Source organism: Nicotiana tabacum, chromosome 10 (assembly GCF_000715075.1).
Source record: "Nicotiana tabacum cultivar K326 chromosome 10, ASM71507v2, whole genome shotgun sequence".
In the NCBI taxonomy this organism is placed as follows: domain Eukaryota; kingdom Viridiplantae; phylum Streptophyta; class Magnoliopsida; order Solanales; family Solanaceae; genus Nicotiana; species Nicotiana tabacum.
Genome location: NC_134089.1, coordinates 13,139,638 through 13,152,338, shown reverse-complemented (window position 1 = coordinate 13,152,338; position 12,701 = coordinate 13,139,638).

The following is a 12,701-nucleotide window of genomic DNA, read 5'->3' as shown; positions in this document are numbered from 1 at the left end:
CACACCATGAAGATGGACAATCTCCCGGATATAGATCTCACCTAACCTCTCGGAAGAATAAGAGACTGTCACAAAAATGAAATGCGCTGACTTGGTCAGTCTATCAACAATAACCCACACTGCGTCAAACTTCCTCTGAGTCTGTGGGAGTCCAACAACGAAATCCATAGTGATTCACTCCCACTTCCACTCGGGAAGCTCAATCCTCTGAAATAAACCACCAGGCCTCTGATGCTCGTACTTTACCTGTTGACAATTCAAACACTAAGACACATATGCAACGATATCCTTCTTCATCCTCCTCCACCAATAATGCTGCCGCAAATCCTGATACATCTTAGTGGTGCTCGGATGAATAGAGTACCGAGAACTATGGGCCTTCTCTAAAATCAACTCTCAAAGCCTATCCACATTAGGCACACAAACTCGACGCTACAGCCTTAAAACACCATCATCTCCTAATGTAACCTACTTGGCACCTCCGTGCTGCACCATGTCCCTAAGGACACACAAATGAGGATCATTATACTGTTGATCTCGGATACGCTCCAATAAAGAGGAACGAGCGACTGTGCAGGCTAGCACACGGCTGGGCTTAGAAACATCCAACCTCATGAACTGATTGGCCAAGGCTTGAACATCCAAAGCAAGCGGTCTCTCACCGACCGGAATATACGCTAAACTGCCCATACTAGCTGACTTTCTACTCAAAGCATCGGCCACCACATTGGCCTTTCCCGGATGATATAAGATGGTGATATTATAATCCTTTAATAGCTCCAACCACCTTCTCTGCTCAAATTTAGCTCCTTCTGCTTGAACAAGTATTGCAGACTCTTGTGATCCGTGAACACCTCACATGCCAAGCCATACAGATAATGCCTCCAAATCTTCAACGCGTGAACAATGGTTGCCAAATCCAAATTATGAACCGGATAGTTCTTCTTATGAATCTTCAACTAACGCGAAGCATATGTAATAACCTTGCCATCCTACATCAACACCGCACCAAGTCTAATACGAGATGCATCACAATAAACTGTATATGGCCCTGAACCTGTGGGCAAAACCAACACTAGCGCCGTAGTCAAAGCTGTCTTGAGCTTCTGAAAGATCGCCTCACACTCGTCCGACCACATGAACTGGGCACACTTCTGGGTAAACCTGGTAAACAAGGCTACGATAAATAAAAACCCCTCCACAAACCGATGATAGTAGCTTGCCAAACCCAAGAAACTACGGATCTATGTAGTTGATATGGGTCTAGGCTAGTTCTTGACTGCCTCTATCTTCTTCGGATCAACCTGAATACCCTCTGCTGATACAACATGACCCAAGAATGCAACTGAACTCAACCAAAACTCACACTTTGAAAACTTGGCATACAACTGACTATCTCTCAAAGTCCGAAGAACCACTCTAAGATGATGCTCGTGCTCCTCCCGGTTGCGGGAATAGATCAAAATATCATCAATGAATACTATCACGAACAAATACAAGTAAGGCCTAAACACTCGGTTCATCAAATCCATAAAAGCTTCTGGGGCATTTGTCAACCTAAATGACATCACCAAGAACTTATAATGACCGTACCGAGTGCGGAAAGCTGTCTTAGGAACATCGGATGCCCTAATCCTCAATTGATGGTAGCTAGATCTCAAAGTCAATCTTTGAAAATACCTTGGCACCCTGCAGTTGATCAAACAAATCATCAATCATCGGCAACGGATACTTATTCTTGATTGTAACCTTGTTTAACTGCCGGTAATCTATACACATTCTCATCAATCTGTCCTTCTTCTTAACAAACAACACCGGCACGCCCCAAGGTGAGACACTAGTTCTAATGAAGCCTTTTTCAAGCAAGTCTTGCAACTTCTCCTTCAACTCTTTCAACTCAGGCGGGGCCATACGATACGGCGGAATAGAAATGGTTTGAGTGCCTGGATCCAAATCAATGCAGAAGTCAATATACCTGTCGGGTGGCATATCCGGAAGGTCTGAAGGAAATACCTCAGGAAACTCACGAACAACAGGCACAAAATCAATAAAAGGAACCTCAACGCTGGAATCACAAACATACGCCAAATAGGCCAAACACCTATTCTCGACCATACGTCGAGCCTTCATATATGAGATAACACTACGGGTAGAATGACCAGGAGTCCCTCTACACTCTAAATGAGGTAAACCCGGCAAGGCTAAAGTCACAGTCTTGGCATGACAGTCCAAGATAGCGTGATAAGGTGATAACCAGTCCATACCCAATATGACATCAAAATCAACCATATCCAAAAGTAACAAATCTACACGAGTCTCAAGACCCCCAATTACGACTATACATAAACAATGGACACAATCTACCATAATAGGATTACCCACCAGTGTAGACACATAAATAGGGGCACTCAAAGAATCACTAGGCATGACCAAATACGGTGCAAAATAAGATGATACATAAGAGTATGTAGATTTCGGATCAAATAAAACTGAAGCATCTCTGCTACAAACCAGAACAGTACCTGTGATAACTGCATCAGAAGCCTCAACCTCAGTCCTGGCTAGAAGAGCATAACATCGGGGTTGGGCCCTACCACCTTGAACTACATCTCTAGGATGGCCTACTGTTGGCTGACCTCTACCTCTAGTGGCCTGACCTCTACCTCTACTGCCTCTAACTCCACCTCTAGCTAGCTGAGCGGGCTGTGGAACACTCGGTGCTTGAACCATGGCACGGGAACCCTGATGCTGAGAGTTACTCGATGCTCAAGGACAAAACCTAGCAATGTGACACATATCATCAAAAGTATAACAAGCCCTTGGCTGTTGAGACTGCTGACCCTGACGACCTGAATGACCACCCTAAAAACTCTGGAGCGGCGGTGCACTGAGAGGAGCTGGTGGTGCACTGTAGGACTGCTGATCAGAATACTGCATATGAGAACCACGGCCACCTGAAGCGCCATGAGAAACCTGAAGTGCTGACTAGAAACGCCTAGGAGGATGGCCTCTACTATACGAATCTCTGCCTCCAGACGAGGCACCACTAAATCTGCCTGAATGAGGAGGCCTCTTGTCAGACCCCTGACCACCCCCCTGCGATAGAACCATCTCAACTCTCCTGGCCACATTGGCCGCCTCCTGAAAAGAAATCTCACTCCCCATCTCCTTAGCCATCTGAAGTCGAATAGGCTGAATGAGTCCCTCAATGAACCTCCTCACCCTCTCTCTCTCTCTCGGTGGGAAGTATGATTAGAGCATGACGGGCCAAGTCGATGAATGTGGTCTCGTATTGGTTGACAGTCATAGAACCCTGATGGAGACGCTCAAACTGCCTCCGATAGATCTCTCTCTAAGTGATAGGGAGAAACTTCTCCAGAAATAGCTAAGTAAACTGCTCCCAAGTCAAAGCTGGTGATCCGGCTGGTCTGGCCAAATAATAATCTCTCCACCAAGTCTTGGCGGATCCACACAAGTGGAAAGTAGCAAAGTCGACCTCGTTAGTCTCCACTATCCCCGTATTCCTGAGAACCTCATGACAACTATCTAGATAATCCTGAGGATCCTCAAAAGATGCACCGCTGAAAGTAGTAGTAAAGAGCTTGGTAAACCTGTCCAATCTCCACAAAGCATCGACAGACATAGCTGCTCCATCACCAGTCTGAGCTACCACACCCGACTAAATTGCTCCAACTGGCTGAGCTGCTGGAGTCTGAAACTAGGGAGCTATCTGCTCTGGAGTGCGAGTAGCAGGAGTCTGGGCTCCTCCTCCAACCTAAGAGACGGTTGTGCTACAGGAAGCAAGCCTGCCCAGGTGACACTCTCCATAAGGCCCACTAGACGGACCAGAGCATCCTGGAGTACTGAGGTAGTAATGAACCCCTCTGGGACCTGAGATGGGCCCACCGGAACTACCTGGGTCGGAACCTCATCATCAAAGTCAACTTGAGGCTTCGCCGCTGGTGCTGCTGCTCTAGGCTGAGCTCTGCCCATACCTCGGCCTCGCCCTCTACCCTTTGGGGGAGCTGCTACTGGGGGCTCAGGCTGCTGATCAGTGGATGAGGAAGCGCGTGTTCTTGCCATCTGCGAAAGAACAGAGTAGAAATTCAATTAGCATTGAGAAACAAAACTACACGACACGAAAGAATAGATGTGAAATTTTTCCTAACCATGTAGCCTCTGGGGATAAATACAGACATCTCCGTACTGATCCCTCAGACTCTACTAAGCTTGTCCGTGAATTGTGAGACCTATGTAACCTAGAGCTCTGATACCAACTTGTCACGACCCGTATTTTCCACCCTCGAGAGTCGTGATGGCGCCTACTAATAAAAGCTAGGCAAGCCAACAATTTGAATTATCTATCTTTTACTCATTTTAGTCATTTTACAATTAATAACCAACAATTGATAAATAGCGGAAAATCTAATAAGCGGAAGACTGAAATATAATAATTTAAGAAAGATGCCACTACCAATTCATACAATAACTACCCAAGATTGGTGTCACAATTCCACAGACTGTCTAGGAATACTACAAATAAAAGTCTGAAAGATTTATTTCAATATTGTCTCGGAAATATGTAAAAGAAACAAACTAAAAGGATAGGAGAAGACGCCAAGGCCTACGGATGCCTGCAAGACTACCTCGGAATCTCCGACTAGACTGAAGGCAGCCACCCAAAACTACGGTCTAAAAGTTGCTGCTCGGGGATCTACACACAGTGCAGAATGTAGTATCAGCAGAACCGACCCCATGTGCTGGTAAGTGCCTAGCCTAACCCCGGCGAAGTAGTGACGAGGCTAAAACCAGACTACCAAATAAACCTGGGCAGTTATATCATACACAACGAAAAATAAAAGCAGAAGTGTACAGTTAAGGATGGAAGGGGGAACATGTTGCGAGGAAAAGATCAATAATAACAGAAGAACAGTAGGTAATTATAAGGAACACCATAACTCAACTATCAACGAGAATCAGAAATCAAACAAGTGCACGGCATCACCCTTCGTGCTTTTACTCTCGTCATCACCATAAGAAGCAATATAATCTGCACGACATCACCGTTCGTACTTTTACTCTCTTCCTCACCATGAAAATCAATATAATCGGCACGGAATGGTACATCGTGCGGTATGGCATCACCCTTCGTGCTTTTACACTCTTCCTCACAAAAATCATATACGGCATCACCCTTCGTGCTTTAACACTCTCTCACCAAAACAATACACGGCATTACCCTTCGTGCTTTAACACTCTTCCTCACCCAAACAACAATCACAAGCAATAAGGGCAAGGAATTAAGTAAAATCATAACAAAATTCTGGCAATGGAACAATAGTTCAACTATCAAATCCCAGCAAAGGAACAATATCAAAACATCAACATTCCCGCAAGGGAGATAGAATTAAAAGCAACAACATCCCGGCAAGGGAGACAATATAATATTTTCTTCTCTTTTTCACTTTTTTTTCCTTCACAAGTTGAGCCAATGCTCTATAAGGTTCAATTGTCAATTATACTTCCACAATTCATTATACAACTGGAGCCAACGCTCCTTAATGTTCAGTTATCGCTCTTACTTCCACAAACTTTACTCAATAATAGAAATCATTACAAAAGGCATGAACAATACAAACAGAGTCATAAAAATCATAATATAAGACTCACGGGCATGCTTGACACCAACGTATAGATACTCGTCATCATGCCTATACGTCGTACTCAACAAATAACACGTAGAAAATAGGACACAACGCCTAATCCCTTAAGCTAAGGTTAGACCAAACACTTATCTCAAACTTCCACGGCCAACTCAAGCCTCAAACATCGCTTTTCCTTTAGAATTCGCCTCCAAATTAGTTATATCTAGTCCAAATTAATTGAACAACATCAATAAATGCTAAAGAATTCATACTCATTGCTTAATTATAGGTTTTCTATCACGTTTTCTAAAAAGTCAAAAATCGACCTCGGGCCCGCTTGATCTAAACTCGAGGTTCGGACCAACACCTGATCACCCATCTATCCACGAGCCCAAATATGCAATTAGTTTCGAAATTCAACCCTAAAACGAGGTCTAAATTCCAATTGATCAAAAAGCTCTAACTCTACCCAAATCCCCAATTTTCTACCAGTAAAACCCTAGGATTTTAGATAAAAGTTGATGACAAATATTAGAGAATTGAAAGAAATCAGTTAAGGGACACTTAGTTATGATTTGGGAAGAAAATATCTTGATAAAATCGCCCTAGGCCTTCTATTTTTGTGAAAATTTGAAAGAGAAAACGCTGAAATTTTATTTTAAAAGACTTCATTGCCCGACTCTCGCACCTGCGGTGCTTGGGTCGCACCTGCGCAAGCGCACGCGCGGAAAATTGATCGCTTTTGCGGAAATGATTAGGCGCGCTGGGGCCGCACCTGCGAGAGGAGATCCGCTCTTGCGGAATCGCTTCTGCGGAAGTTTGTCCGCATCTGCGAGAGGACTGGACCGCACCTGCGACCCTTTATGCACACCTGCGAGCTCGCACCTGCAGTGCTTGACTCGCAGGTGCGGTTACACCAGAACTGATGTAACAGCAGTGTTTTTCCTAAGTCTAAACACCCCGGAACCTATCCGAAACTCATCCGAGCCCTCGGGGCTCCAAACCAAACATGCATACTAACTCAAAAATATCATATGAACTTATTCATGCAATCAAATCGCCAAACTAATACCTTTAACAACGAATTTAACATCAAAATCAAAGAAAAATCTCAAGAACACTTAAGTTCCAAATTTCACAACCGAGGGTCCGATACACGTCATTTGACCTCCGTTTCTTACCAAATTTTACAGGTTCGGCTTAAATCACATATAAGACCTGTACCGAGCTCCGGAACCAAAATACGGGCCCGATACTATCAGTTTCCAAACATTTTTCATTTTCAAAAACTCATATTTATTTTAGAAAATAATTTTCTTTAAAAATTCATTTCTCGGGCTTGGGACTTCGGATTTCGATTCCGAGCATACGCCCAAATCCCATATTTTCCTACGGACCCTCGGGACCGTCAAATCACAGGTCCGGGTTCGTTTACCCAAATTGTTGACCGAAGTCAACATAAATTCATTTTTAAAGGCAAAATTCCTCATTTTCACAGATTTTCACATTATGGCTTTCCGGCTACGCTCCCGAACTGTGCATGCAAATCGAGGTGAGACGGAAAGAGTTTTTTAAGGTCTCGGAATACAAAATTTATTTCTAAAACAAGTTATGACCTTCCCCAATATTAACCGACCAACTTTGGTCGGTAATTTCAAATAAGATTTTTTTATATTTTATAAAATATTTTAAATAATAATATAACTATTAAATTTTTTTAACTGGGTCCCACATTACCGACCAAAGTTGGTCGGTAATGTGAAATTTTCTTTGACTAAACAAGTCTGACCAGCTCGGTCAACTTGTTGACCACTTTACCGACCAACTTTGGTCGGTAATTTATTTAAAATAAAAATAAAATATTTTTCTTTTCTTTGCCGATCAACTTTGATCGCTTTTTTGAACCGTCCAATTTTGATCGCTAAATGTTGGTCGCTAATTTCCGAATTTCTAGTAGTGCCTGCTCACAATTAACAAAGCGATTCGTGGTTATACCAAAGTTATTATTAGATCAATACAATAACTTTGGTTTAGAAAAGCATAAACTATATGATTCGACGGGATCTGTATAATCATCAATAGCTAATGTAGGTTTGTACATAGATGGAAACTGAATGACAGAGCATATCGTGGAGTATGGAATGGCTTAACATGCATAAGAGGCAAAGTGGCAGATGGGTTAGTGTGGTAGGGCAAACATTGCACCCTTTAGACATGATAGATGTTTATGTCAAAGTCCAGACTGTGTCTGTTCTTTCCTTGCACATAAACCCTATAATGCTGCATCATTCTGATTTGATGTGTTTCTAACTATAATATCTTTACAGGTTCTTCCGTTCATGTTGGGCGAAGCTAGAGTAACTTATGGGTTCGGTCAAATTCAGTAGGTCCGGTGCACTAAGTTCCCGCTATGCACGGGATTCGAGGAAGGGCCGTACCACAACGGTCTACTGTATGCAGCCTTATCCTGCATTTTTGCAAGAGGCTGTTTCGATGGCTCAAACCCGTAACCTGCTGGTCACATGGCAGCAACTTTACCAATTAAGTCAAGGCTCACCTTCAAAAATATAATCTTTACCAGTATATACAATAACTTAAAAATATAATCTTGAACTCGTAAATTTTAAATCCGGGCTCTATCTCTGCCTTCACGTGTGGTTGCAACCATGACGCAGGGTCTGCGAGCTAACAACTTACTATGACCAACATGTGTTAGAACATTAGAAACTTAGAGAGATCGAAGAACAAACAAGCTGGTCAAATGATTCACAATCTTTTGTGATATGCAAAGCGAGGAGAACTGGAGAAGAATTCACGATTTAGAGAAAGTACTTTAGAATAAGTGATCTTGTTAATTATGTGTACATATTTTCCTCTTTCCATTTCAATTTTTTGTACATTATTTAAGTAGACACGAAACTTAAAAAAGAAAAGAAGTTTTTTAAAAAAATTTATCATAAACCTACCATAACATTTATATATGGAGTTAAATATAACACTTGAGAAATTTTTTCATATTTATTAGATTTGAACCCATAAATTTAAAGATTGAGTTCAACGTTAAGAATATAACAGTTGAATCCATCAAGTTCAAATTCTGGATCTGAGTTGGCGGTTTAAGTTAAATTGTTTTAAATATAGAAAACTCTCGTTCTTTCTTAAATGAACTAAAAATGAAATGTTGCCACATAAACTGGAATGGAGGAAGTAATTTTGTTTGTGCGTGCATATAATCATAGGCGGATTCATGATTTGAACTTGATGGATTGACTTTTAATGTTTTTAGCACTAAACTCATTGTATCTTTAAATTTATGGGTTCGACTTTAATAAATATGAAAAACTTTCCCCATTATTATGCACCGTTTCAAAAATATAACCCGTTATCCAAAAGGCTAAATCTACCACTACGTACTGACAGGGCCATGCTAATCTTTGATCTGCTTTACGGTCGTAAGTGTATTGAATTACTGCATTTGGATCGTGTCAAGACCAAGTGTAACGTGGCTGGCACTAGCTATTTACAGCATAGGTTTTTTCATTTCTTGATTAGATTTGACACCATTATGATCAAAGTGGAAGAAGATCCCATGAGAGAAAGTCAGACAAATTAATAGGTCAATATATGAACAGGGAAGGGTAAGAATTTCATTGAACTAGGACACAATAATTTCTAGCAATTCATGTGATGTTGCCTGCTATATATAAGTTATTTCACATGCATGGCGGAGTTAGAGACTGAGATGCGGATTTGACCGAAATTAGTAATTTTGGTCCAAACTTTATATTTGTCTTAAGAAATTTATTTAATATATTTAAATTCCTTTTATTAATGTAAAACTCAGTAACTAAAAGGGCTAAAATCCTGAACCCAGAAACTTCCGATTCTGGCTCCGCCTATGTTCACATGCATGTTTTTGCCTTAGTTTTAAGGAACATGACTCGTGTTCATCCGACATTATATGTTATTGTTATTGTATTCATTATTTTTCTTCTAGGTATGCAATTATGATTTAGGATTAATTTGTCTCATATTTAGAACGACATTATTAATGTGGATAAATTTATCATTTAACACCTATCATATCTATAGAATTAACCTAATATATTCGTCCACCTAAACGTTTAAACTAAAAATAATTGCTTGATGTATAATATATATGTAATTCATGTATAATAGATGCATAATCGTGTATAATCAGTATATGATATAGGGAGAATGACACAGTTACCCACAAAATCAAAACTATTTACCCTTGTCTACTCATTTGTTTTTCTACCCATCAAACTAATTACATTTCCTACCCATAGTAGTTTCTGTGGGGAATTTTTTCTATATTCTCCAATTCTTTTTTATTTTTATGCTTCTTTTTTTTCTCCTTTTCTTTTTTTCTCGTTTTCTTCTTATTTTTTTTCTTTCTTCCTTTTCTAATTTCATTTAACTTCTTTTCTTATATTCTTTTTCTCTTCATAATCTAATTTCATTTACTGTTTTCACTATTTTTTATTATTCTTTTTTTTAATACTATTACTAAAGAAAAATTAAATTGTGTACCAATTAAAATACAACCAAATAATGTTAACTAACATATAATACCAGTAATATATAGCTATACCAGCACGGTATACAATTGTACGCAAAGAGTTAAAAAAAATTCTTGTTTTGAGTTTCAAAATAACCACAAACTCAACAAACCCAATTTATGAGTTTCAAAGCTTCAAGGGCGTCCAATGACATATTAATATTTTGTAGAAGTTAGAAATCTTGGAATTCAAGTCATAGAATAAATCAAAACGAAAAAAGATTTGCATTTTCAATTTGTCCCTCACGCTGGGTAAAAGTTTAAAGCAAATTAAAAGGGAAAAGGCAAGTGAATTTATGGGTAATAAGTATACTATTATGGTATATTGTATCCTATTACAACATACTGTTATAGTATATTACATATTATTACAGTATACTGTAATAATATATTGTATACTATAAGTATAACTATATACTCTTATAATATATTGTATACTGTTAGGTAATTGTGTTCTTCTTCGATTATTACAATATACCTTTGCAGTATATTGTAAGCTATAATAGTATACTGTTGTAGTATAGCTATATACTCCTACAGCATATTGTATACCGTAGTGGTATACTATTGCATAGTTGTGTTCTTCGATTTTCAGCTGAAAATTTTGATCTCAATCACCTCAAATCAACTCCAAATATTATCAAATTTCAGTATAAACTTCCAGAAGGTACTATAAGCAATATTTAACAGTGCGCACTTTGAATCAAACAAGAAATCTTCAAAATAAAAATTTTAAATTCAAGAGCTTCAAGCCCAACAATGGTGAATATTCAAATACACATAAAAATTTAGATCCGGAAAGCTTACTTGAAGGTACTATAATTAATATTTTATAGCACCCACATCGAATCAAACAATAAATCTTCAAAATAAAATTTTAAATACAGGAGCTACAGGCTCATCAATGGTGGATCTTCATACACACACAAAAATCAGAGTTGGGAAACTTAATATATAACTGCAACAACACATGGGTTCAGAAAATACAAATAAATACATAAAAAAATACTAATATAGAAAGAGGATTTTGGAGTGAAACTCATGTGTCAAATCAGTAACTGCTGTATGAAATATGATTTCTCATGGTTTGGCTATGGGATTTTTGAAATGAAAGAAATGGCTGGGTGAAATAGCGTTAACTGAGGCATTAAATTAGGGGAATAAGCTAATGCATGGGCCGGATAAATAGTTTGGACCGCATGGGTAGGAGAAGTAAATAATTTGGACCTGGACATTAAAGGGCATTTGCATCTATACCCGCTTTTTGGGTCACGTTTTAACTTGTATCCGCTTTGCAAAAAAAATTGCAAACGTACCCACTTTTTCGCATAACTTCAGCATACGGGGCTGAAGTAGCAAAGGCAATCACGCAAAACTTCAGCATTTTAGTAGACGGATCTGAAGTAGCAAGTGTGCTGAACCAAGTGTGCTGAAGCTTTTGTTTGTAATTGTTGAACTTAAGCATAGTAGCTGAAGTTTTGTTCTTTATTTGCTGAAGTTTTTGTTTGTAATTGCTGAACTTAAGCAAAGTAGCTGAAGTTTTGCTCTCTAGTTGCTGAAGTTTTTGTTTGTAATTGCACTAAATAAGGTGAAGTTTTTTTGTCCTGGATTCATTACTTTTGTCATTAAGCTTTTTCAAAAACTTCAGCAAAAGATGCTGAAGTTATTTAGTTCATTTATAAAAACTTCAGCATTAAATAAGCTGAAGTTTTTTTGTCCTGGATAAGCTTTTTCAAAAACTTCAGCAGAAGATGTTGAAGTTATTTAGTTCATTTTGTAAAAAGTTCAGCACTAAAAGCTGAATTTTTTTTGTCCTGGATTCAGTAGTTTTGTCATAAAAAAAATTCAAAAACTTCAGCAGAAGATGCTGAAGTTATTTAGTTCATTTGTAAAAACTTCTGCACTATATAAGCTGAAGTTTTTGAAAAAGCTTTCTAACATACTAGATAAATAATCATATTGCCAACATTATCTAAATCATAAATTTTGGAAACAATAAACATGAAAAGAATATAATTATTATTGTCTACTAAGTTACGTACGTGAAAATATTTACAAATTATTGTCTACTAACTTACGTAATTATTTATAATTTATTTTTAAATAATCTGATAAACATATTTATGGCAATCATCCCAAGAAAGAAGAAGAAGAAGAAGAAGAAGAAGAAGAAGAAGAAGAAGAAGAAGAAGAAGAAGAAGAAGAAGAAGAAGAAGAAGAAGAAGAAGAAGAAGAAGAAGAAGAAGAAGAAGAAGAAGGGCTGAAATTGTTTAAAAAATGGGTATAAATTAAAACTATTTTGAAAAATGAAGTTGTTTAAATAATGGGTATAAATTAAAATATTTTTAAAAAAATGGGTATAGGTTAAACCCCGTATAATTTTTACGTAAATAGTTTGGAATTAATGAATAGAAAGTGAGATTTTCCCTATGATATATGCATATCGGCTAGTTAAAAATCTCAACTTTTGGTCC